We start from the raw sequence: 27,959 nt of genomic DNA, 5'->3' as shown, positions 1-27,959 counted from the left end.
TGATCAGCCATGTCTAATCACAGCTGGTCACAGTGTAAACAGGAAGAGACATTTATCGGCTTTTCCTCACTCGCTTATGACAGATGCGAGTAGAGGAGAGCCGATCGGTGGCTCTCCTGATGGGGGTCTATGCTAATTGATTATCAGCACACCCCCTGTGGATGCCCACACTGAACCACCAGGTATGCCCACAATGGAGGGCCAACATTTATGCCCCCCAGACCACCAGGGATGACAGTCAGTGCCCATACATATGCCAATCAGTGCCCAGACAGATGCCAATCAGTGCTCAGACAGATTCCAATCAGTGTCCATCAGCAAAACCTGCCAGTGCCATCAGTGATGCCCATCAGTACCATCTATCAGTGTCCAACAGTGCAACCCATCAGTGTCCACCAGTGCCACCTATCAGTGCCCATCAGTGCCCCTATCAGTGCCCATCAGAGCCGCCTATCAGTGCCACCCATAAGTGCCCATCAGTGCAGCCTTTCAGTGTCCATCAGTGTCATCTATCAGTACCCACCAGTACCCATCAGTGCCACCTATGAGTGCCCATCAGTGCCACATATCAGTGCCCATCAATGCTGCATATCAGTGCTGCCTATCTGTGCCTATCAGTGCCACCTATCAGTGCCCAACAGTGCTGCCTATCAGTGTCCATCAGTGCCACATCATCAGTGTCACCTCATTGGTGCCACCTCATCAGTGCCCATCAGTGCCACCTTATCAGTGCCCATCAGTGCTGCCTCATCAGCACCCATCAGTGAAGCGGAAAACTTACTTATTTACAAAATTTTATAAAAGATACAAAAAAACTTTTTTTATAAAATTTTTGAACTTTTTCTTATTTGTTTAGCAAAAAAAAAATGCTGAAGTGATAAAATACTAGCAAAAGAACATTCTATTTGTGGGAACAAAATGATAAAAATTTTGTTTAGGTACAACGTAGCATGACCACGCAATTGTCATTTAAAAAGTGACAGCACTGAAAGCTCAAAACTGGCTTGGGCAGGAAGGGGGGAAGGGCCTGGTATTGAAGTGGTTCAACACACTTCCCTCAAACTGAAATACACTTCTAATTAAAATATATTTATAATTACAATATTTTACAGCTGTTAATGGAGATTTCACATAAACTCATAAGGCAACATAGTCTTGATGAAATCAAGAATTGACCTTGCTGTAAATATTTTAAATGCAACGCTCATGTCACACTATTGTGCAAAAATTGGTATTTGGGTGTTGTTGGTGCCTTTCCGCTCAATAACCTTATAGAGGTAGTCTTGTTAAAATTAAGAATTGGCCTTGCTGTAAAAAAAATCATTTTGATGCCCCTGTCACACAGTTGTGGAAAAAATGGTGTTTGGATATTGTTGGTGCCGCCAACCTGCCGCCAACCTGTAACCTTGAGGTAGTCTTCATGAATGCAAAAAATTGGCCTCGCTGTAAAAAAGTTCAAAATGATGCACCTGTCACACAGTTGTGCAAAAATTTGTCTTTGGGTGTTGTTGGTGCCTTCACCCAGTAACCTTCTAGAGGTAGTCTTGATGAAAGCAAGAATTGACCTTGCTGTAAATAAAAAATGTCACCCCCCCCCCATCACACAGTTGTAAAAAAAATAATCTTTGGGTGTTGTTGGTGCCTTCCCCCTTTAACCTTCTGAGGTAGTCTTGATGAAAGCAGGAATTGACCTTGCTGTAAAAAATTTGATGCACCTGTCAAACAGGTGAGGAAAAATTAAATGGCCCTTGGGTGTTAATTGTGCCATGAAACCTATACCAAAAAATTACTTCAAGATAAAATCAACACCCGCAAAGCTAGGCAGCCTAGACAGTCTTGCAGAGATTCGCAATCCCAATAACATACAATCAGTGAAAATTGGCATCAGGGGCTTGATAGCTGCTGCTAATCTAGGACAGATTCATTTTTACAAATATCAGCTGATCAACAAAGTCTGCATACAGACCTACTCTTTTATCTGTCCCAAAACCCCCGGCAGTACTGAATGCCCTTTTGGAATGCACACTGGATGCAGGATAGCCCTGCAGCTCATTTGCATACTGGGCAAGTTCTGGCCAGTGGTCTATTCTCCTGACCCAAAAACCAAGTGGATCATCTACTGGAAAGCTCTCCGTGTATGTTTTCGCCCCTAGATAATTTTCCACCATTTGAAACAGGCACTGCCGATGGGATGGGATCCTTGATGTCATGAATTCTCAGGACCTTTCGCAGCCTTTGAAGAAAAAGGGAGGCCATGCAGCGCAAGTTTGCGAAAGTATGAGAAGCAGAGTCTTCAGGTTCACTGAGGATTACAGTATCTGGAACTGTCTCCTTGCAGCCATGTACTACTCCTTCTACTACTTTCTGGGAACTGAAAACCATCTCTTAAGGTTTGATGTATGTCTTCCTCTACTTCAATGCCCCCAAAACTGCCATAATCCTCCTCCTCATGGTTCACCATCCTTGTCACTTCCTCAATGGTGACAGTACAGTGCATGCATCCTTTATGCAGCCATTGGTATGAGAAAAACAGAGATGCCCTGAGCCTGTCCTTGTGCCATACTCAAACAGGTACTCATTGACGGCCTCTGCTGCATGTGCAGTGGCTGCAGCATTGCCAAAGTTGAGTTCAACCTAGTGGGCATGTCACAAATTAGGTGGTCTATGGGCAGGTGGAATCCCCACTGAAATGGCTAAAGACTCTTCTGGCCTGCTCTAGAAGATCTTGCAAACTTGGGTACATGTTTAAGAAATGCTGCACCACCAATTTGAGGACATGTTCCAGGTATGGCACATGTGTCAACTTTTCCTGTTGATGGTCAGACAGAAGGTTAGTGTCAATATCGCACATCACCATGGCTGAAGCTTCCATGGCATGAACCACCTCTTGGTCTGTCCCTGCAGAGCTGAAAGAATCTCTGTTCTGGTGGGACACCTGTCCCCTAAACAGACCAGCTGAAGCACTGCATGGCAACTTTTAGCCTGACTCATTGAATGGCCCCTTGAAAGCTTAGGGGGTACTGGTGGTTCATAGGACAATCCAACACAGGGGGGCATGAAGGAGGAGGAGGGGATAGAGCTAACAGATCTTGCATAATCACCGCCAGCTGTATGGAGAGGGGAAAACAAAACAAGCTCCAGCACTGAGCGCTGTCCTGCATCCTATTTGCAAAATATACAAAATATATCATCTCTGACCATGCTTGCTGGACCACGAGTCAGCAGTAAGGTGGACCCTGTGGCTGAGTGCCTTGCTAAACAATATCAAAACATTGCCTTCCATGTGATGGTATAGAGCTGGCATGGCCTTACGTGAAAAGAAATAGTGACTGGGAACCTGCTATTGTGGTACACCACATTCTGAAAATTCAAGGAAGGGGCAGAATTCACCAGACGGAAAGGCATGAGTTGTAAAGCCAGCAATTTAGACAAGCTGGAATTTAGATGCTGGACATATGGATGGAAGGGAGTGTATTTTTTTGCGCTGCAGCAGCAGGGGCAAAGAAATTTGCCTGCTATACTCTACAGCTGGTGGTGGGCTGCTGGCAGATGTGTTGCAAGAACCTGCGACACGATTTGCTATACCATCAACTCCTTTCAGTGCATGCTGCTGAGAGGTCATGAGCTATAGCAGGGTTATAAATGAGAGGTGAGGCATGAGAAGGAGAAGAATTTGGTCCCTTATGTGTGGTTTTCAGGTGCTCTTGCCAATGGGCTGAGTGGTGGGAGATTAAATGCCTTGTCAAGCATGTGGTACCCAAATGGCTGGTGTTTGTGCCACACTTTATCTGCTTGCAGCAGAGAATGCAAATTGTAACAGTGTAAGCTGAGCTCTGGGAAGTGGGTCGGGAGATAACAGATTCACAATTGGATGTCAAAGGGTGGACTGCTATCTACTCTTCCATGATGCCTGCCTTAAAGTGTTGTTTCTAGACCTCACTTTAATCCTCTGTTCTATCCAGCACACAAATTGCAAAATAGGGAATAGATTTCTGGCATTTCATTATTTATTTTATTTTTACTAGTAATATCGGTGAGCTGTGATTTTTAGCGGGACTGCAACATTGCGGCAGACATATCGGACACTTTTGATCCATTTTTGGGTAAAAGTGTAAACACACACATCCCCATTCTGTCAGAAGAGAGACAGATCATCTGTTCCTACAAAGTAGGAACAGCCATCTGTCTCCTTCTCTAGTCAGTCCCATCCCCATACAGTTAGAAACACACAGGAGGGAACACATTTAAACTCCTTGATCGGCCCCTAGTATTAACCCCTTCCCTGCCAGTGACATTTACACAGTAATCAGGGCATTTCTTTAGCACTGATCGCTGTATAAATGTCAATGGTCCCAAAATGGGTCAAAATAGTCCGATATGTCTGCCACAATGTTGCAGTCCCTCTAAAAATCGCAGATCACAGCTATTACTAGTAAAAATAAAATAAATAATGAAAAAGCCATAAATCTATTCCCTATTTTATAGACACGATAACATTTGTGCAAACCAATCAATATACGCTTATTGCAATTTTTTTACCAAAAATATGTAGAAGAATATATATTGGCCTAAACTGATGAAGAAATGTATTTTTTTACATTTTTTAGGGATATTTATTATAGCAAAAAGCATCAAATATTGTGTTTTGTTTTATTTTTCAAAATTGTCGCTCTTTTTTTATTTATAGCGCAAAAAATAAAAACCACAGAGGTGATGAAACACCACCAAAAGAAAGCTTTATTTGTAGGAAAAAAAGAATGTAAATTTTGTTTGGTTACAGTGTTGCACAACCGCGCAATTGTCAGTTAAAAGGACGCAGTGCCGTATCACAAAAATGGCCTGGTCATTAGGGGGAAATTCTTCCGGTCCTTAAGTAGTTAAACATTGCACTACACTAACGCACTACACTGACACACTATTCTCACATACTATACTAAAAAACTAAACTAACACTCTACACTCAGTCAAATGTTATGTAAAGCTGTGTTAAACACTGCACTACACAGACTAACAGACTATACTGACACAGTATTCTCACACACTATACTTAAAGTGATTGTAAACCTTTGTTTAAATAACAAACATGTCATACTTACCTCCACTGTGAAGCTCGTTCTGCACAGAATGGTCCCAATCATCCTCTTCTGGTGTCCCTCTGTGGCTCTTGCAGGTCCTCCTCCCATCAGATAACCCCCTTAGGAGAAGCGCTCTCCCAGGGGGTTACCTTGCGGGCACCCTCCTGAGTCCATAATTTGCATCCTTAGACACGAATAATGGACTTGGCCCCACCCCCCGATGCTTGCATCATTGGATTTGATTGACAGCAGCGGGAGCCAATGGCTGTGTTGCGCAAAAAGAGCTTGTTGATAAAGGAAAATTAAGGGTAGCAATTGCATATATATGTCAGCAATATGTGTTTGACACATTGCTGACATACAGTGCCTTGCGAAAGTATTCGCCCCCTTGAACTTTTCAACCTTTTGCCACATTTCAGGCTTCAAACATAAAGATATAACATTTTTATTTTTTGTGAAGAATCACCAACAAGTGGGACACAATTGTGAAGTGGAACGAAATCTATTGAATTTTTGAAACTTTTTTAACTAATAAAAAAATGAAAAGTGGGGCGTGCAAAATTATTCGGCCCCCTTGCGTTAATACTTTGTAGAGCCACCTTTTGCTGCGATTACAGCTGCAAGTCGCTTGGGGTATGTCTCTATCAGTTTTGCACATCGAGAGACTGAAATTTTTGCCCATCCTTCCTTGCAAAACAGCTCGAGCTCAGTGAGGTTGGATAGAGAGCGTTTGTGAACAGCAGTTTTCAGCTCTTTCCACAGATTCTCAATTGGATTCAGGTCTGGACTTTGACTTGGCCATTCTAACCCCTGGATACGTTTATTTGTGAACCATTCCTTTGTAGATTTTGCTGTATGTTTGGGATCATTGTCTTTTTGGAAGATAAATCTCCGTCCCAGTTTCAGGTCTTTTGCAGACTCCAACAGGTTTCCATCCAGAATGGTCGTGTATTTGGCTGCATCCATATTCCCTTCAATTTTAACCATCTTCCCTGCTGAAGAAAAGCAGGCCAAAACCATGATGCCGCCACCACCATGTTTGACAGTGGGGATGGTGTGTTGAGGGTGATGAGCTGTGTTGCTTTTACGCCAAACATATCGTTTTGCATTGTGGGCAAAAAGTTTGATTTTGGTTTCATCTGACCAGAGCACCTTCTTCCACATGTTTGGTGTGTCTCCCAGGTGGCTTGTGGCAAACTTTAGATGAGACTTTTTATGGATATCTTTGAGAAATGGCTTTCTTCTTGCCACTCTTCCATAAAGGCCAGATTTATGCAGTGTACGACTGATTGTTGTCCTATGGACAGACTCTCAGACCTCAGCTGTAGTTCTCTGCAGTTCATCCAGAGTGATCATGGGCCTCTTGGCTGCATCTCTGATCAGTCTTCTCCTTGTCTGAGCTGAAAGTTTAGAGGGACGGCCAGGTCTTGGTAGATTTGCAGTGGTCTGATACTCCTTCCATTTCAAAATGATCGCTTGCACAGTGCTCCTTGGGATGTTTAAAGCTTGGGAAATCTTTTTGTATCCAAATCCGACTTTAAACTTCTCCACAACAGTATTTCGGACCTGCCTGGTGTGTTCCTTGGTCTTCATGATGCTCTCTGCGCTTTCAACAGAACCCTGAGACTATCACAGAGCAGGTGCATTTACACAGAGACTTGATTACACACAGGTGGATTCTATTTATTACCATCAGTCATTTAGGACAACATTGGATCATTCAGAGATCCTCGCTGAACTTCTGGAGTGAGTTTGCTGCACTGAAAGTAAAGGGGCCGATTAATTTTGCACGCACCACTTTTCAGTTTTTTATTTGCTAAAAAAGTTTAAATTATCCAATAGATTTCGTTCCACTTCACAATTGTGTCCAACTTGTTGGTGATTCTTCACAAAAAATTCAAATTTTATATCTTTATGTTTGAAGCCTGAAATGTGGCAAAAGGTTGAAAAGTTCAAGGGGGCCGAATACTTTCGCAAGGCACTGCGAATTTCTGTATTTAGCTGAAGAAAACAAAAAAGTTAAATATGAAGGTGAACACATGTATGATAGTTAATTAGTGTTTTGGATGTTGCTATTACATTTTTCTAAGCAATCTGCTATGAAGTTTTAATTTAGAGTACCGTATTTGCCGGCGTATAAGACGACCTTTTACACTCAAAAAACTGGCCGAAAATCGAGGGTCGTCTTATACGCCGGATCAGCCCCTCCGATGCCTGCTGAGGGTTCGGTAATACTGTATGTAGCTTCGGCTACATACAGTATATACCGCTGAGCCAATCCCAGCGAGCGATGTATTCAAATGAATACAGAGCCTGCTCGGATTGGAGTAATAACCTCTGCCAATCCGAGCAGGCTACTCTGTAGCCTGCTCGGATTGGCTTTGAGAGTCAGAGAGGCGCGGGCTGATGATGATACAGTCTCTGCCAATCCAAGCAGGCTTTGTATTCATTAATAGAATACATCGCTCGCCGTGATTGGTTCCAGCAAAAGCAGGAAGAAGGATATGGCGCCAGCTCCTGCTCCAGCAAGAAGGACGGAATATCAAGCGTCGGAAGCCTTGGAAGGGGGTCGTCTTATACGGTAAGTACAAGAAAAAAATGCTTAAACAACAGTAAGATTAGGGGGTCGTCTTATATGCCCGGTCATCTTATACAACGGCATATATGGTATATTTAACATGCATGAAAGATGCATATGTTATATTTAACCATTGAAAGTATGCTAATGAAGTTTACAACCTCTTTCTTCTTATTGTGTGGTGTTCTTATACATAGATAAGAACATTGAGAGCCACTAAAGTAGTTGTGCTCACCTCCAGTTCTCAAGAGGGGTGCAAGCACTACATATTTTTCCTACGTTAAGGCAGTGTTACAGATACATTAAAGTGTGTGCATATCCAAAACCTTTTTTGTTTTTTGTTTTGGATAGAGAAGAAAAACTCAAAAATCTAAGCTTTTTCCAAAAAGCGTGTGATGTCTTGTCCACGTTTCGGGAAGGCATACTAATTCTAGGGAGAGACTTCAATGTCCCACTTAACCCAATACTGGACTCCTCTACAGGTACCTCGGCACTCCCTTTCCGTGCACTAAGACAGATCAAGATCCAATTACAGAATCTGACTCTCCATGACACATGGCGCACCACATTCCCGACAGACAAAGACTACACCTTCTTCTCCTATCCACATCAGAAATATTCAAGAATAGACTATATATTCCTTTCCCAGACCTTCCACTCCTCTCACAAGCCACAATTGAGCCAATGTTCCTGTCCGACCACCACCCTATCACAATGACCCTTACCTTCCCCAAATCTAAAAAAATAACCAAGATCTGGAGGCTGAATCCGTCTCTCCTAAAAGACCCATATTCACTATGACAAATAAATGCCAGAATCCACCTATACTTTCAGGAAAACGCTTCCCCAGACATCTCACCCATCACACTGTGGGAGGCACATAAATGTGTTGTAAGGGGGAAGCTTATCTCCATGACCGCAACTGCCAAAAAAAAGCACCAGGAACTGATCGTGTCACTTATTAACACAATTAATAGACTTGAATTAGAGCACAAACAATCAACCTCACAATCTACACTGCAAGACCTCCTATACGCGCGCTCCTCTTTGCTGGAAGAATTGGGGAAACACACTAGACGCAGATATGTTCTCCAGCAAAAGGTGTTTTACGAACACGGCAACAAAAGCGGGAGACTACTGGCCCACACGATACAGACAGCTAAGCCGAAGTCCATAATTCACAATATCCGAGATAGCCACGGTACACTCCTTTCTAAAAATGAGGATATAGCAGTACACTTTGAAAATGTTTATTCTGCACTTTACAACCTACCGGAGAACAATGTAGGGCACTCTGATACACCTGATCGGCTTTCACAAATGAGAGAATTTCTGGCCCAATATAGCCCCAACCCAATCCCCCCGCAACAAACTGCGTCCCTGGAACAATCGCTATCCATCGAGGAACTGAACCTCGCCATAAAACAAATGAAGCCGGGCAAAAACCCAGGACCTGACGGTTTCCCACTCACTTACTATAAGAGCTTTCCCGACATACTCTCTCCCCAACTACTGACAGCTCTGAACTTCCTTTCAAAACCCACTTACCCCTGTAGGCAATATGTTGGAAGCCCACATAGCAGTCATCCCCAAAGAGGCCACGGACCCCTTACAAGTGTCTAATTATAGGGCCATCTCTCTACTTAATGTAGATATCAAGCTCTATGCGAAGATGATTGCAAATAGACTATCACCCTTCATCCCTGGCCTCATCTCGCCTGATCAGGTGGGCTTTATCCCGAGTAGAGAGGGATAATACCATCTGAACACTAAACATTCAACACTGTTTAGTGTTCGCCACGGGGGAGACGGGGGTTTCCTTTTATCACTCGACGCGGAGAAGGCGTTTGACAGAGTGACCTGGGACTATATGCAGCAGGTACTAAGGGCCATTGGCCTTCCCTCCCGTATGCTTGCATACATCAATGCTCTGTATACCAACCCCTCTGCAAGGGTAAAAACCAATGGCCTCCTGTCAAATGCCTTTCCCATAACCAACTGTTATGGCTAATTTGCCTAGCTCACTTATATACTTACCTATACATAAAATAAGTGATTAAAAACCTTTTATCTATAGGAATCAAACCATGAAATTAAGAACGAATGATGCCTGTGCAAAAAGGATAACAATCTAATTTATTTAAACATACTATAGTACGGAAAAGAAACGTTACAGAGTACCCCATATAATGTGGGGGATACAACCTTAAAAACAACAATGTTACCAAAAATTGCTATAATGGTCATACACATCCTTTCACGAGATTAATATTATATTAAGGTAAAGTCCTATGGTAGGCAGGGTTACGGAAAAGAAAGAGACATAATAATAATACAGACACAGTATCTAGTTTTTTCCCTACGTTACCATTTTTGCAAAAGGGGGGCCCAGCGGGATAAACAGAGATAAGGAAAATACATTACACAGGAATCTTACGTGTCCAGTCCATGAGAGTTTAAGAGAGAGAGAGAGATTTAGAGTTTCTAGGGACTAGATTTATGTGGTTAGAAAACCTCATGCCTACCAATCAGAACTCAGGGTCACATCATTGGTTCAAAGTTGCCTCCAATTCTGATTGGTTATAATTTCAAGCCCAGTTAAGCATCAAACTTCCGATGCCTTTATGTATAAGTTGAGCAACTCCCTTTGATCTCTGACCCTGCCAGAAGACCTGTTTAATTACCTCTTGATTTACAACCGTCAGCCCTCTTTGATCCAAATAAATTAGCATTTCAAGGACTTGTGGCACAGGAAGAGACACTATATCTGAAATGGCCATCTCTATAAACAATAGGGTAACTTAGTTACTATGCAGACAGCAGACCAACAGGTTTGTATGTTTGAGATACCAAGAATAGTAAATATTCTAGTATACATGTTACACATATACATACACATACACATATACATACATACATATGTACATACACATACATATATATACATGCCCAAAGCGGGGCATGATAAGTTAATTAGAAAGTCCTCACAATGGCTCCCTTGGAGCTCCTTGCTATAAATATTATATTTCAAAATCTCCACCACACAACGGCACTCACCAAGGGTGCCCGTTGTCCCCCCTGATATTTGTCCTGACATTAGAACCTCTCCTAAATAGATTACGCGCCAACACGGACATCCAATGGATCTCTATTAAACGCAAAGAATACAAAGTAGCCGCATTTGCAGACGACATTTTACTAACACTACAATCTCCTCGGACATCCTTACCCAACCTCTTAAGAGTCATTAAAAACTTTGGTTATCTATCAAATCTCAAAATCAATTACTCCAAATCCCAAGCCTTAAACATTTCCTTACCCTCACAAGAAGTACTCCACTGCCAAGACTCCTTCCCCTTTCAGTCCAAACCAGGACACTCTGCCCTAATAAAAATGATAGTCCTCCCACGTATTCTGTATCTCTTGCAGACAATCCCAATCTACATACCCCCATCTTTCTTCTTGTCTTACACATTAAATACTCCCGCCTGACACGCCCCAAGACTAGCGCCGGTATTGCCTTACCCGATCTCTACAATTACTATCTAGCTTGCCATTTGACTAGAGTGATGGACTGGAAAGATCATAGGGAGGGGAAGACCTGGGTCATGTTGGAAAGGTCTTTCTCCAAATACCCATTGCACACTCTTCCTTGGCTCTCGCCGAAACATTGGTCCCAACCCATAAAGATGCACCAGCTCATCCATACCTCTTTGCTAGCCTTTGAGAAAGCAGTGGCCTCTCATCAAATAACCTCACACGCAGGCCCTCTGACCCCCCTGAGGGGAACCCAGACTTCCCTCCAGGGGAGTCAACTACATTCTTAATGCAGAAATGGCCACATGATGATGTTCTAGCACAACAATTCTTCTATAAAGGACAGTTGAGATCTTATGAAAACCTTAAATCTATATCGCACACAAAGGAATTTCCCTTCTGGACCTACAGACAGTTGAGACATTTCTTTACCTCCAAGAATTTAAATGACACTTGGACAAGACAACTCACTCCATTCGAATCTCTCCACTCCTGAAACACACCACAAAGACATCTAATATCTTTGATCTACTCCATACTCCAAGATGAAGCCCAGTTCACACAGACAGATCCCTCAAGATTAGCATGGGAGAAAGACCCACAAATAACATTTACTGATGATGAATGGAGGACCATTTGCACACATGCACACAAGGGAGCATTAAACGTAGCAATTCAGGAAAAAGGCTATAAAATAGTCACAAAATGGTAGAGGACCCCATCCCGCTTACATAAATTCTCTCCCTTAATCCCAAACGTGTGTTGGAGATGCAACAAAGAAGAAGGCTCTATGCTCCACATATGGTGGGAATGCACCATGCTCCAACCATTCTGGAAGGAAGTACACTCCATAATAGCACAGGTCACCACCTATACCTTAGACTACAATGCTGCTCAGTATCTCCTCCATCATACTTCCTTGCCCAAACGATCCTATCACAAATCACTGGCCATGCACATGGTTAATGCAGCGAGACTGTGCATTCCTGTGCTTTGGCGATCGAACAAGACCCCAACCATTAGAGAATGGTTGACGAGGATCGCAAGGATTGAGGAGATGGAGGAGCTGATATATACCTCCCAAGAATGCATACAGAAATTTTCCACCACCTGGGCCTGCTGGACTCACTTTAAGTCCTCAAAAAGATATAAATCTAATTTCCTGCAATAATATTTCTACCCTCGAGCTACCCACAAAAGACCCTGGCATAACTTGAATGTCGTGGTGGGACCGGGGGAGAGGAGTGGCCCCCTACTTCTTATTTCTCCCTCTTTTCTTCTACTTCTGCCCCTCTTTTGTCCTTCCAAAAGCCCTTTTGACTTTACTTATCCCCTTACCCTCTCCCCCCTTACCCATTCCTACCTCTGTTTCCCCACTTCCTGCATGCGCTCTTCATTACAATGGCACACCACCCAACAGAACCACTTCATCCCCCCAAAAGAGATATTTAAAGTTTACAATATTCTATATACAAGTCTCATGATCCTGTCAAGAATATGGATGGGCCTGGGAACAGTGATCCTCAAGGTCACTAACTACGTCTGATTAAACTTGTTATGATTAGAACGTCTCTTTTTAAGGCCACAGGACTGTTGGTAGTTCATACAATGTTTTTTCTTTTTTTTGCTTAATAGTTACTTATGTTCAGTATATCCTGTGAAGCCTTTCTCCGTGACTGGTGATGTGATAATAATTCTTTGTATATATCACCGATGTTCAACACTGTCATGGATGCTCCTTTTATGTATCTGTTCAATATGATGTATATGCAACTTTTTGATCTTCTAATAAAAACCTTTTTGTGGAAAAAAAAAACTCAAAAATCTATGTCAGTTTATTGTTTTACCATCTCCTGCCTATTGTAGTGATTTCCTTTCACTTCCTGTCCTTGAAGCACATCCAAAAAATCTCTAAAAAGTGAATGGAATTTCCCTTAGTCCAATGTAATCAGAACAGGTGTCCAAAGTTGACAATTTACCCTTAAATCTTGTTTGTTTTGATGACAACTGTAGCAAAAAAGATTTTCTATCCAGGTGGCAATGGTCATCAGGACAAATAGAGAGAGAATCTCCCCATCAGGAACAAAAATAGCAATAAAAATCTGAAAGAGAATCCAATTCTTTTCTACCTTTATACAAAACAAAATATTCAAGTTTGGGCTTTAAGCATACTTTAAAGCTGAACTCTAGGGTAATTATAAAAAATACCCTTGCAGTGGAGCACACCCAGCACTGCAAGGCTTAAAAGGTAGTTTTTGTCTAGGGTGCCTAAAAAAGCAGTTTTACTTACCTTATCCTTTGCCCCCAAAATGTCCTCTGCATGTGGCTAGTCGCACAGAATTTCTCCTCTGTTTGTCAGGCACACTTTGGCTAGCAGTCCCACATTGTAAGTAAGGAAGCGGAGAGCCCACCCACAACCTCGAGCATCAAAGTGGAGAGGAAAGCAATGAATGCTGGAGGAGTGAGAAGTAACGCTAGTACAGTACTTCAACATTAACCAATTACAGTGAGGAGTGTCCCATTGCAAGGATAGTTTTGTATTTTCCCTGGATCTTTAATAATAGCTAATATATTAAAAATAAGTATAGGACATTATGCAGCAAATACAGCATGAATTTTCCTAAATTGTACTTAGTACTCCAGTGAACTAATTTATGTGGACAAGAATTGCCAACCCCATGCTTAAGTGGGCCTGCCATGTAAAACAGTCAAAAATATTTTTGAGAGGCTTATCTGCATACATTTTAAGAAGAGCAATGCCTGATGTCTCCCTATTTGCAATCTGTGTTATAAAATAACACAATTTATCCTACTTGCAAAATTGTAAAGAGCCTTTAGTGACTGGGATTGATGTTTGATCTCACAGTGTCCTCTTCCACAAATATTGTGATATGTAATGTTAATGTGTGCATGTTTCTACCTGGGAGCTATAGATACAGTTGAATTTTAAAATACAGCCATTTACATGTGTCTGACACTCTGAGCTGAACAAAGCACAAGTTAATGGAGCTGTTGAGCTGGTGTTTTTTGCAGATTATACTAAAGAACATATAAAGAACTCACTGCACTATTTGTATATGCTAACTCCTATATATCTGTCAGAATCTGAAAATCGTTTGCTTTGTCACTGAGTTTTTAGAACTTTATTGTTTTTTTTCTCCCACTATTATAGATGTATAATCTTTTATTAACATCTTTCATTTTATAAATAAACATTAAGGGCCTGTTAACACTATTGCCTTACCAGCATTTGTACAATGCACTGCCATTCATGTTCATCTGGCACGCTGCTGCCAGATATGTTACATTAACTTGTTGGGGCATTTCAGTGTATTCAAATGGGTTGCCTTCATTCAACACATGTTAATGCATTGAATAATGTAAATTAAAGTACATGTGACAGCACACAATACTGTGAATGGGCACTTAACACAGATGTGGAGATCCATTCTTTAACCTAGATATTGTACACATGTATTTGAGATTAGCATATTATACATGTAAAAAAAATGGCAAAAGCTTTACCATTTGGTTGGTTATCATAGATGTGAAATCCTTATTTCATAGTCTCCTGAGAAAAAATAAATACAAAACATCCATCAAAGTTTTCACCCACGATTCACAAAACATTTACCCAAAATTCATTTAGTTTTTATATTCAATTAAAACACATGTGAATCTTTAGTGATTATTAAATTTATATATGTTCTTGCTGGTCTTTATTGGTATGACCCAATTCATTAATTCTTCTAGAAGAATAATGTTTTATCATTGCGCACTTAGGATCTTACTTGCTGCTCTTCCTTTGTTTGACCCACTTCTTTAACCGCCACTAAATAGTGTTATTTATTTAGAGTAGCTGGAGAGCTGGACAAGATGGTTTCAGCTTATCACAACTGGTAATGCATATACATAGCTAATGACTGCATTGACCACTGGATCTGCCCACTTGGCCATTAGACAACATTGGCCCAATTATTGGTATAAGTGCTTCCCTGCATACCATAAGCCTTAGCCAACTTACCATACTGAAAAAATAAAAATAAAATTACACAATAATAGTGATTTTGCATATATTTTCCTTTTCTATCTACTCTATTATGTCCCAGACTAAACAATAATAAACAATCAAAATGTATTTTTTTTAATGTAAATATGAAATATTGCACAAAATATTTAACACTTATTTTTGCTAACCAGCAGGTGCAGCTGTGGGCTTCTTTTTGCATTCTTATTAGGTTTTTCTTAACTGACCTGCTGAGGCTGTTTTTGCAAAGCTCAGTAGCTCAAGATCAAATTTACCCTCCCCCACAATAATTGATTCAGAGTATTGACTCCCCCTTCCTTTTCCTTCATTCTTTATTTAGATGGGGCCTTAAAAAGTCTGAATTAGAGACAGCAAGTTTGAAGGCAAATTACTTCAGCCGTGTCCTCTCTGTGTTGTTTATTTGTAGAATAAACATTTCATATAAATAGTAACACAATAAATATAGTTCAAACCTTTTAGGATTAAAATAATTAAAAAAAATTACCAAAACAATAAAAAATTTCCTTTAAAACACAATAAAACCACTTTGATGATTTGCCAATTTGCAAAGTATTTAAGAGAAGAGCAAATTTTGAGTTAGATTGCAGTAAACAAGTTAATCAGCTGTGGACTTGCTTATCTCTACTCATTAATAACATTATTGTGTACATATTTTTATATGAAAATGAATTGCATGGGCAGATAAAAGCAGCATGCCATTACCTGTGCTGTGAAATGAGGAACTTTGACATGTTTGAGGGCAATTTATAACCTCATCCAAATGAAAAACACATTTGTTAAGTCAGGAAGTGTGAGTATGTTTGATACATTTCCAGTGTCCAAATTAGTGTGTCTACTTTATTCCCACACATCCTGCTAATGCATGTTAACATTTCTGATTGTGTATCTCAGAGTATATTTTTATCATCTACTTAGAGCAGAGGATATTTTCTTGGCTGGGATCACATTTCTTTTTAACTTGATATGATGTTTGAACTAGTTCTGACCTATGATGATCCATGTATTACTTAAAGTATAATGAACTTCATTAATGTTAGATCATATCTAAAGTGTAGGTTTTATCTACTGTTTTGTCCTTAAGCAAATAAACAAAAGTTACAATTTAAGATTTACAACATATTAAACCTCATTCATTAGACAAGTAAATTATTCTCTTGGCCCATTGAAGCTTTCTTCTTTTTAACCATGCAGCCCATGTGCAAGAGACAATCCTACTGTTAAATACCTCGTACATGGCTGACTATTCAAAGTGAACACAACTCCACTGGGCCAAGTGAATTTTTTCTCCTTTAGTAAATCAACCCAGAGTTAGACAACATGGCTGTTCACCTAATGCCATGCTAATGCAAGTGACAGACTGCACCATAGATGTAATTTTTTTTGTTTGTCACAGTCCTTTTTTTAGGGAAATAAAGTTACAACACCTAAACATCCCACACACGGTTTAGCCTAATTCAAAGGAAAAAATAGCAGTTATGTGACCGCTGCATAAGATCCAGGTCTTTTTTTAATTTATGAACAAGCTGATTACAATAGCCTTTGTGTACACATAGTTCAGATGGTATTTTCTTTGTTTGCATATGTTTTTCTTCAGTATAATGTATATTTTCCCAATTTTTATGCTATGTACCAGTAGCATGCCAAGATTAATAGGTAGTTGATATGGTATTAAATAATTGTTTGAAAGAGCCACACAAATAACACCAGTCTTCTATAAAAATATGCAGTTAACAAAACTAATACTAGTAAAGTGCATTATACAATGTTTAATTAGGTATTTGTTGATAACCCGTTCAATTCGAATTACCCAGGTTGATGAAAGATTTATTTAACCACTTACGGACCCGGCCTCTTTTTTAGATGTGTTGTTTACAAGTTAAAAACAGTTATTTTTTGCAAGAAAATTACTTAGAACCCCCAAACATTATCATTTTTTTTCTAACACCCTAGAGAATAAAATGGCCATTGTTGCAATACTTTCCGTCACACCGCATTTGCGCAGAGGTCTTACAAGTGCACTTTTTGTAAAAAAAGACACTTTTTTAATTAAAAAATTAGACAATAGTAAAGTTAGCCCAATTTTATTTTTTATTTTTTTTCCATATAAAATTTTTATTAGAAGTACAACAGAAATACAGCAACATTATACGTATCATGTGGATATGAACAGTACATTGCTATACAGAATTTATGCTGACAAAAAGCATTCTCAATAGACAACCTACTTCATCAGGTGTTGGTAACTTGATACCTGGTACAAGACTGTCCAATAAACTGGTAAAGATGAGCAACCCGTTGTAACATAGTTTACTGAATTTACCCTTCCATCCATTTGGGTGTTATAAGTGTCCTAGACATGTCTCTCTGGAGAAGACCAAGATGAGAATCTCTTCTGTTATGTCTAGGGGGCACGTTAAAGTTTTGTTCGTAAACATGTCGGTCGTCTTGTGTAAACTTATTTGTGCGCGAGGTATTATACCATCCTAATTATGATAAAATATTGGGTAGTCGAACTGAGCGTCTATGTCCTAATGGGATGTTGCATGTGTAGGTGAGAAGAGGGAAAAAAGGAAGTGGATGGGGGGGGGAGGGATTGTGGTGAAAGAGGAAAGAGGAAGAGGGGAAGGATATAGAGAGTATGTATATCTCTCCGGTCTCCGCCGATCGTGGTGCTTGGGCCTAGCAGGCCTGAGTCTCTTTATTTCGATCAGTGTGGGGGTTAAGGTGTATTCCTACTTCTGCTATAATTGTGTTAAAAAGAAACGCTGTCAATATGTTTACCAGAATATCGTGTGTGGATATCAATGCATATGTCGTTTGCATAGTGTTTTCTCCATTAATTAATTAATTTGCGGACCTCATGATCGACTTGTATCTCTCTGAGGCTCGAAAGTCATTCTATTTCTCCCATGTTTGGGCAAACTTGCGTGGGGAATCTCTTGTAATGTGGATTAATTCTTCAATTTCTGCAATCTTCTTAATGCGTTTTATCCACTCTGATATAGAAGGGGTATCCGGAGAACCCCAATGAGCTGGTATGCATAATTTAGCTGCATTAAGCATGTGCAAACAGAGTGATTTTCTATAGACTTGGGCAGGTGTGTCAGAGTGGTGAAGAAGGAATCTCGCAGGTGAAAAATCCGGCTGGTCAGCCGTGACATGGGATATGATGTTGTGTACTTGTGACCAGAAAGTCTGCAGTCTGGGGCAGGACCACCAAACATGAAGGAATGTGCCTATTTCAGTGTTGCATCTCCAGCACTTGTCCGTTATCTCTTTGTTGTATTTGTTTATCAATGCAGGTGTTCTGTACCACCTTGATATTGTTTTATAATTATTTTCCTGTGTCGTAACATTGAGGGACGCTTTGTGTGCAATCATGAATATTCTCTCCCAATTCTCCTCTGTTAATTCCATCTGCAATTCTCTCTCCCAAGCCCTGCACGCTGTCCCCTCTTTAGGTGATATAGAGGAGAAAAGCAGTGAATAGGTGTTCGAAATTATATGCTGTTGTGGCGTGGTTTGGGAGCAGAGACTCTCGAACGGGGTGAGGTTACGCGCAAGGGAAGAGTCTACATTAGTTTTCTGGAGGAAGTGTCGAATCTGAAAGTATACCCAAAAGGGGATAGGCTCTGATTCAGGGGTCCTAGGGACTGCGTTGCGATCTAGTATTTTACCCCTTTGAAAAAATTGGTGAGCTTGTATGTCTTTAAACGGCCATATATTTCTAAGGAAGTGGTTACTCATTCCTGGCTGAAAGTCCGGGTTGTGTCTTATAGGGGTAAGGGGCCCTGGGTTTGAGGAAATCTTACATTGTTTGTTTGCTTCTCTAAAACTGCGTAAAGTGGCGCCTATAAGTGGATGTTCTTTCAGTGTTTTGGGGATAAGGTGTGGGGCTATCCAAGGGGTACTTTTGATCGAAAGCTCTGATAAGGAATCTTCTAGTTTCACCCAGTCTTTAGTGTTACCATGAACCGCCCAATCCACTACTCTGCATAGGTGGCAGGCTTGTGAATACTTTGTGAAATCTGGTAGTCCGATGCCCCCCTTTGATTTTGGTTTGGTGAGTTGGGCATAACTTATTCTGGGGCATTTGTGTTTCCAGAGAAATTGCAGGGCTAACCTCTTCATTATTTGAAAAAAAGAGTGTGGAAGTCTAATGGGTATTGTTTGGAGGAGATATAGGACGCGGGGGAGGACGTTCATTTTTAATATAGCTGCGCGGCCAAACCATGAGAAATGCGATTTGTCCCAGTTGCGCAAGTCTGATGTTATGGCTTGAGCGAGTGGAGCGAAATTTTTTGCATAAAGGTCGGACAGGTGTGAAGGAAGCTTTATCCCTAGGTACTGTATTGAATCATGTTTCCAGATAATGGGAAATTATTCTGACATAAGGCAATGACATCTTGCGGAAGGGAGATATTAAGGGCGTGGGATTTTGAAAAATTGATTTTTAAGTTAAAAATACGATGGAATAGGTCAAATTCTTTCAGTAAATTGGGGATTGAAGTCAGGGGGTCCCTAAGGAATAGCAGTATATCGTCTGCAAAAGCCGCTAACTTGTAGGAGTGACCCGCTATGGGGATCCCTTTGATATCATCATTGGCCCTTATGCTACGTAAGAGTGGTTCAAGCATGAGGATGAACAAGACAGGGGATAGAGGGCACCCCTGTCTCGTTCCATTCCGGACGGGGAAGGCGTCTGACAGGTGACCGTTGACTCTTATTCTCGCTGTCGGAGAAGAATATAGAGATAAGATATAATTTAGCATTTTGTTTGGTATGCCCAGGTGACATAACGTTGCCTCCAGGTAGTCCCAGGCCAGCCTGTCAAACGCCTTCTCCGCATCCAAGGAAAGAAAGAAGCCTTTCATCTTATTAGAAGATAACCAGTGATGTATGTTAATTGCTTTAATGGTGTTTTTCTTGGTCTTTCTCTATCCATGAGGGTATGAGGGGGAGAAGACGGTTAGCTAGAATTTTAGAGAATAACTTTAAGTCTACGTTTAGTAGCGAAATTGGTCTGTAATTTATAACTGATGTGGCGTCTTTTCCTTCTTTATGTATGACCGCTATGTGTGCTTCAAGTGTACTAGTAGGTGGTGTGGGAGTGCTGGAGAGTGAATTAAAGGCTACAAGGAACGGAGTTGTGAGTATATCGGAAAATGTACTATAATACGGGGCTGACAGACCATCCGGGCCAGGGCTTTTCCCCGGTTTCAATTGTTTAATCGCTCTTTTCAGTTCCTCCTCTGTGATGGGCTTGTTTAGGTCAAGGGCCGTCTCATTTGGTATAGGGGAAGGGCCATATTTTTGTAAGAATTTTTTAATTAGGGCTTCCTTGGAATTGTGGCCTGAAAGGGTTTCATGTTGTCCAGGTATATTATAGAGCTCTCTATAGTATTTTTCAAATTGGGCCACAATATCTACCGTTGACGTACGTGGGATACCCGCGTGATCTTCTATAGTGTGAATGTTGGTACTTGCTTTTTTCGATTAAATAGCCCTAGCCAATAACCTCCCGCTCTTGTTTCCCTGTTCGTAGAAAAGTTTCTGGGTCAGAATAAATTTGCGTCGGGTTTTGCTGTTAAGGAGTTCTAGAAGTTGTTTTCTAGTGTTGGTAAGGTCCAGAAGAGTTTCCTGGGCATGAGATTGTTTGTGTGCAAGTTCTAGTCTTTTATTTTTACTGATTAAGTCATTGATAGTCCCTAGATGAGCTTTTTTCCGAATGGCTTTGAGAGTCAGAAACTCGCCCCTGATCACACATTTATGTGCTTCCCATACAGTGAAGGGAGATGTCTCCGGATTGGTATTTTCTCTAAAGTAGTTAATGAGACTAGTGCTTATATGATTGATGTCACTCTCCGAGGACAGCAGGGTGGAATCTAGGCGCCATATTTTGGTGGTTGTTTTTGTCTGTGGGAGGGTAAGGGTAAGTGAGATCAGATTATGGTCCGAGTGTATAAGAGGTTCGATAGTTGCTGATTTTAAGAGAGGTAAATCTTTTTGAGAGAGAAAGAGGTAGTCCAATCGGAATATTTGGTATGGGGGGCCGAAAAGAAAGTGTAATCTTTCTCGGTTGGGTGTGTTATACGCCATGAGTCATGGAGGCATAGATCTTGTAGTTGTGATTTGATATGTCTCAGAGACCTATAAGGTAGTGATGAGGAGCCCGATGAAGAGTCTAATAGAGGTTGGAGTGCAACATTGAAATCTCCTCCTAATATAGTAATTCCCGATTGGAATCCTGCGAGGTGTTCAGCTATATTGCGAAAGAAGCTGACCTGAGCCGTATTCGGACTATAGATATTAGCTAGTGTAAACCGGTGGTCATTAATGTAGCCTTTTACGAATATGTATCTGCCTTCTGGGTCAATCAAGGAGTCTTCTAACTTCCATTTGATATTTTTGGATAGAAGTATAGAAACCCCCTTCGTTTTGGCCAATGGATTCGTGGCATGGAAGGCAGTAGGAAATCTATGGTTGGTCAATTTAGGGATTTTGTCCGAGTGGAAGTGGGTTTCCTGGAGAAACACCACATCCGCCCTCAGCTTTGTTAACATGTTCAGAATTTGGCTCCTTTTTTCTGGGATATTCAGCCCCTTAACATTCTGGGAGACTATTTTCAGCGTTACGTCCTGGGTATTGGAAGTAGTAGTAGGCATGGTTATCTGATTTAGCTTATGTGTCTGATTTGCGTCAAAATCTCAATCTGCCCCACGAAATGTGGATGTGTAAGACTCCTAGAATCTATAAGTGTGGGTGACCCTTTCCTGGTTACTGGTCTATGGGGGCCTCCTCTAGAGTACTAAGGTTGTCATGACGGCGGAGACCAGAGAGATAAGAATAGGAACGTAGAGATGTGTACTAGAGTGTCTACAGGATAAGTAAAGGGGGTCAGGGGGAACGACAGAGAGAAGGATCAGGGGTAAGGGTGAGAGGGATGGGGAATGTGTGGGTGTCAATACAATACCGGGGGTGTGTAGTCCTGCTACCTTACCCAAATGTGTCTTGGCGTCCGGTGTGGGTTAACGGAAAGAATCTCTTTGCCGTTTTGTGGAGGAGTGGAAGGTCGTCCGATGTGTGGTCTCGCGATGTCCAGTCAGTGTTGAGACCATATGGTACACTTTGTGTTTAAGAGCTTGTGCGTACTGTGGTAAGGAGAAAACGAAAAGTGAGTATGGAGATAATAGGGTTGCGGAGCAATGGAGTACCCCAACATGCAGTAAGCCATGTGGAAAACAACAAAAACATAGGCCAACATTTAACAATACAACACAGGGTATGAGCTTGTGTTCTGCTATTACAAGCTTCGGAAGTTCCCTAATGTGATAAAAGTAAGAACTATACCCGCAGTAGCCTATGTACTCTTTAACATAACAAAGGGAGGGGAAGAAGGAGAAAGGAACAGGAGGAGGATATCAAAGCGTCTGGTAGACCTTCATCTTTTGTCTCAATGAGACAGCTGGGACCTTGAAATTGCCAAGGGGACGGTTGTCACTAGTTCGCTCAAATCCGCATTGTAGGACTAAAATGTGTGCTTAAGGGAAAGGAAGCCACGGAAATATTCGTGGACCAGGTGTCCTTAGTAAAGGGATATCTTCCTGACGAGTCTCCGAGACTTCCGATTTCGTCCAGAAGATATACCTATGAGGCTGTGACCTGAAGAGCCAAGCCCCTTACCTTCTGATGTCGTAGCAACCCTCCTCCTGCCCACAGTCTCCTGACATGCAAATAACGGTAGTAACAAAAAAAAAAGAACTAAACTCGCAGTCTACCTCCCAAATCCAATTATAACAAGTAAAACCCCTGTTAGGTTAAATCTTTACTCAATGAAGACCTAGGGGGATTCTGCTAAACTCTAAGGCCGCGTACACACGGGCAGACTGTTCGCCCAACTTAGTTTGTCAAACAATCCGACAAACAGTCCGCTCAAAATTTGCATGAGCGGACTTGACCACACACGATGAACGAACAGTCCGCTGAAAGCGTGCGCGATGACGTGAACGGCACGTACGACGGGACGAAAAATACGACGTCCAATACACTGCAATGCAACCTTCGCCGTGTAAATCCTTTCTGAGCATGCGCGAAACTTAGTTTGTCGTACAAGCCTACACACGAGCGGACTGTCCGCTCAAACCAAGTTTCAGCGGACTGTCTTACGGGAATTCCGAAAAACTTTGTTCGTCAGACTGTCCGCTGAAACCCACACACGAGCAGACTGTCCGCTGAAACACTGTTCAGCGGACCAAGTTGGGCGAACAGTCCGCCCGTGTGTAGGTGATTTGGGATGCGCTATGAACTATAGTAGCCCTGAACCGGGTGTCTTCAAGTATTCACGTCCTTTCCGGCTGTAGCAGGAGTGTTCCCCCCTCGTCCCATGGTTACACTAGAGCTACAGGTGTAGGGATGGGGGGATAAGGGAAGGATTCGGGGACTCCGGGTGACAGGATCAGAGGAGGCTATCTAAATTTCCTGCCACACTTTGCCCTAGGGTCCCTTCTACCTGAGTATATATACAGCCTATAATACCAGGAATTTTGTTGAGTGGAAACGGACTCTTGGTTTCACGTGTCTCATCACTTCGTTCAGCGATGTGGTGTCCTCCATCGTTTATGGACTGGTGGAGGGGGGACGAGAATTTCTCAGGAGAGGAGGGGAGACTGTCATGGCTGTCAGCAATGTCGGCATCCTGTCCTCCTTGGTCGCTGTGAACAAACTGAGCGATCCTTGCCGTAGACGGTCATCATTAAGCCGCCCACCATATTGAACTTGACGACAAGCTGTGGATGTTCGTGACATTCGGCCCGTACTCCTAGTCCTGAGGAGTAGGTTGGGCGAGTAGGTGAGTGTGGATAAATCCGTGTCACGGTTCCCAAAGAGTGAAGATGAAGGAGGGGTAGACTACTGGGATAATGGTGGTGAGTGAGGATGTCAGTGAATAAACCAGGTTATCCATGCGGCAAGGAAAGGTTATGGAAAGTGGAGAATCCTAGGAGCTGTCAGGCCGTGCACGTCTGTGTGCAGGGGAGGATGTCGGGCTGAGTTGTTGCCGATCTCTCCGATCCCTCTGAGGTGCTGGTCTTGGGGATGAGGATCTTCGCCTCCGTAGTTGAAAGTCGTCTCTCACTGGTAAAGCATCCATAGAGTTTGACCTTGGTAGTTGTGGGGTCCAATTTTATTTTATATTGTGAAAGATAATGTTACGCCAATTAAATTGATACCCAACATGTCACGCTTCAAAATTGTGCCCGCTTGTGGAATGGCAATGGAGTTACAGCGCCTTGAAAAGGTATTCATACTCCTTGCAATTTTCCACATTTTGTCATTTTACAACCAAAAACCTAAATGTATTTTATTGTGATTTTATGTAATAGACCAATACAAAGTGGCACATAATTATGAAGTGGAAGGAATATGATAAATAGTTTTCCAAATTTTTTCCAAATAAATATCTGAAAAGTGTGGCGTGCATTTGTATTCAGTCTCCTTTTCTCTGATACCCTTAACTAAAATCTAGTGGAACCAATTGTCTTCAGAAGTCATCTAATTAGTAAATAGAGTCCACCTGTGTGTAATTGAATCACAGTTTAAATACTGCTGATCTGTGAAGCCCTCAGAGGTGCTGCTGTTCTGTGAAGCCCAAGAGGTCCATGGTAACTCTGGAGGAGCTGCAGAGATCCACAGCTCAGGTGGGAGAATCAGTCCACAGGAAAACTATTAGTTGTGCACTCCAGAAATCTTGCCTTTATGGAAGAGTGTCAAGAAGAAAGTCATTGTTGAAAGAAAGCCATAAGAAGTCCCATTTACAGTTTGTGAGAAGCATGTAGGGGACACAACAAACATGAGGAAGAAGGTGCTCTGGTCAAATGAGACCAAAATTTAACTTTTTGGCCTGAAAGCTAAATTCTATGTCACTGAAAACTAACACTGCACATCACCCTGAACACACCACTCCCACTGTGAAACATGGTGGTGGAAGCATCATATTGTGGGGATGCTTTTCTTCAAAAGGGACAGTGAGAGTTGATGGGAAGATGGATGGAGACAAATACAGGGAAATAGAAGAGAACATGTTAGACTCTGCAAAAGACTTGAGACTAGGGAGGAGGTTCACCTTTCCATCAGGATAACGACCCTAAACATACAGCCAGAGATGCAATGTAATGCTTTTGATCAAAGCATATTCATGTGTTAGAATGACCCAGTCAAAGTCCAGACCTAAATCCAATTGAGATTGAGATTTGTGCAAAGCTGGTAGAGGCATCCCAAAAATGACTTCCAGCTGTAATTGTAGTAAAAGGTGGTTCTACAAAGTATTGACTCAGGGGGGCTGATAATAAATGCATGCCACACTTTTCAGATATTTATTTGTAAAAAATGTAAAAGATTACTGTATTTATCATTTTCCTTCTACTTCACAATTATATGCTACTTTGTGTTGGTCTATCACATAAAATCGCAATAAAATACATTTATGTTTTTGGTTGTAACTTGAGAAAATGTGGAAAATGTTAAGGGGTATGAATACTTTTTCAAGACACTGTACATTTATATATTTATTGTGAAACCTGAACATTGGTAAATTGTACTTATGATATTTTCAGTTCAAAATTCCCATACACACATGTTATACAGGCTATGAAGGATAGGTAGGTAGTATAAAAAATGTATTTAACACTGGAAAGAAAGAAATTGGATTAGTCCCTAAACTGAAGTTAGGTCAATAAATGGGCACTAGGAAAACAGATCAGCATGTTTTCTGCTATATATTTTCTCAGTATTTTTTTTTTTTTTTAAACTGGTGCCCTCAGTGCCCTCACTTTTAGTCATACGTTCACTGTATATACTATATGTGATGTGATACAAATGATATAAAACTAAGGTGTCCTTTTATGAAGCAGTGAAATCTATTCACTGCTTCATTCTCCGGCATTCACAGAGGAGATCTTTCTCCTCTATGTGCCAGTTTATAAAGCGGAGTAGATCGCTTCACCCTTGGAGGAGTGAAGCGATCTACAAACGCTTCTAACACTGGAGAATGGCCCCTAATACTGGAATTTCGTGAGACTTTACGAGAGTACACTACTAGAAATTCACCGATACACAGAGATGTCAATTTATTAAGCAGTGATAAATTATCACAGCTCAATACACTGACACACGGTGCGATTAATGTTAGTAAAATAAAGCGTCCCCCTACATAATATATACATGTATACACACACATACATTATATATACATGTATATACACACACATTATATATATATATATATACATTATTATATATATGTATATATATATATATATATATATATATATATATGTATACACATAAATATGACAGGGGGACATGGTTACAGTGTTGGGGGGTCTGAACGAGGCATAAGGAAGTTAATTATCTTCCTCTTTCCTCCTCAGATCCCCCCACATTCTCTCTTCACTCCCCAATTCTCCACCTCTGAGCTGGTGAATCGGGGAGTGTGAATTCTGACACAGATCGCCAGTGAAGCGCTGAGATCCCAGCTTCATAAACTGGCCGTTACTGTGTCATTCAATGAGGATTCTCAGTGTGCGGAGATAATCGGTGGTAGAACAAGTTCAAACACTTCTCCCCCTGATTATCTCTGGTTTATAAACTGTTTATGGGCTGTGATCAGCGGCGATCCTCTGGATCTCCACTGATCACCGCTTCATAAACGGACACCTAGACCCATTAGATGTAAATCAACATAAATAAGATGAACACATGTAGGACTTGTTGAATAAACTGTTCATAAACCTTTATCACCTGTACATAATGTGTCTTAAAGCATTAAAAGGCCTGTATAGTGAAAGTACCAAAATTCATAACTAAAAAAACATATTTGTGATCTGTGTAATTCAGCAATGGTTTGTAGGAAAGCTTATCCACTATTGCAATTCACATCACTGCAACTCTTCATTGCTAAACATGTGAGACTACTGTTTCTAGTTTTAGCATTGCACATTCCTGTGTCTTTTCTAGATCCTCATGGTTTTTCCCATAAGCCAAAAACATAATGATAGGGTCATTTTCCCTGATTCACAAAGCTGCAATTGCCTAAAATGGAAACTATTACATCCACCACATCTAATGTCTAATAAGCAGCAATATATTACATTTTTGTTCTTGGGTTTTGATACACTTAAAGGGCTCATTCGTGCCAGCTGCTGCATTGCAATGCAGAGAATGGTGTGTGGTACAGTCTGGCCAGACCAGCACAGGGTTGATACACATTGCACTGTTACTTTTTAATTAATCTTTACTTAAATGTCATACAGTAACATTTCATAGAGTTCTGGCTGGCATGCAGTGACCTGTGCTGTGCTGGAAAAAAGTATTTCAAGCAATATTTTTTTTCAGAGCACACCACTGCAACGCAGTAGTGTGAACCGACCATACTAGAGACAAGGCATTTTGCCTTATCTTGCTGTGCGAGTGTGCTGGAATACCAGCCAACTCTGTCCTACTGCACATGGTGCGAATGAACCCTAAGTGCTCCTATAAATTGATGAATCAGGGCTATGAGGCTATGAGTCTGCTCACTCATATGTACCAGTTATTTTGAAATAAGCATCATCCATAAGGCTGGGTTCACACCGCTGCGGGGGGTGAACCGGATGTGATTCGCACAGCAAATCACATCCGATCTCCGTAGCGCTGCGAGTTCAGCCATACAGATAGTATGGCTGAA

The sequence above is a fragment of the Lithobates pipiens genome, unplaced genomic scaffold (genome assembly GCF_037356315.1).
Source record: "Lithobates pipiens isolate NorthernLeopardFrog02 unplaced genomic scaffold, aLitPip1_a1.2 Scaffold_16, whole genome shotgun sequence".
NCBI lineage: Eukaryota > Metazoa > Chordata > Amphibia > Anura > Ranidae > Lithobates > Lithobates pipiens.
Note: the sequence above shows the minus strand (reverse complement) of the source record.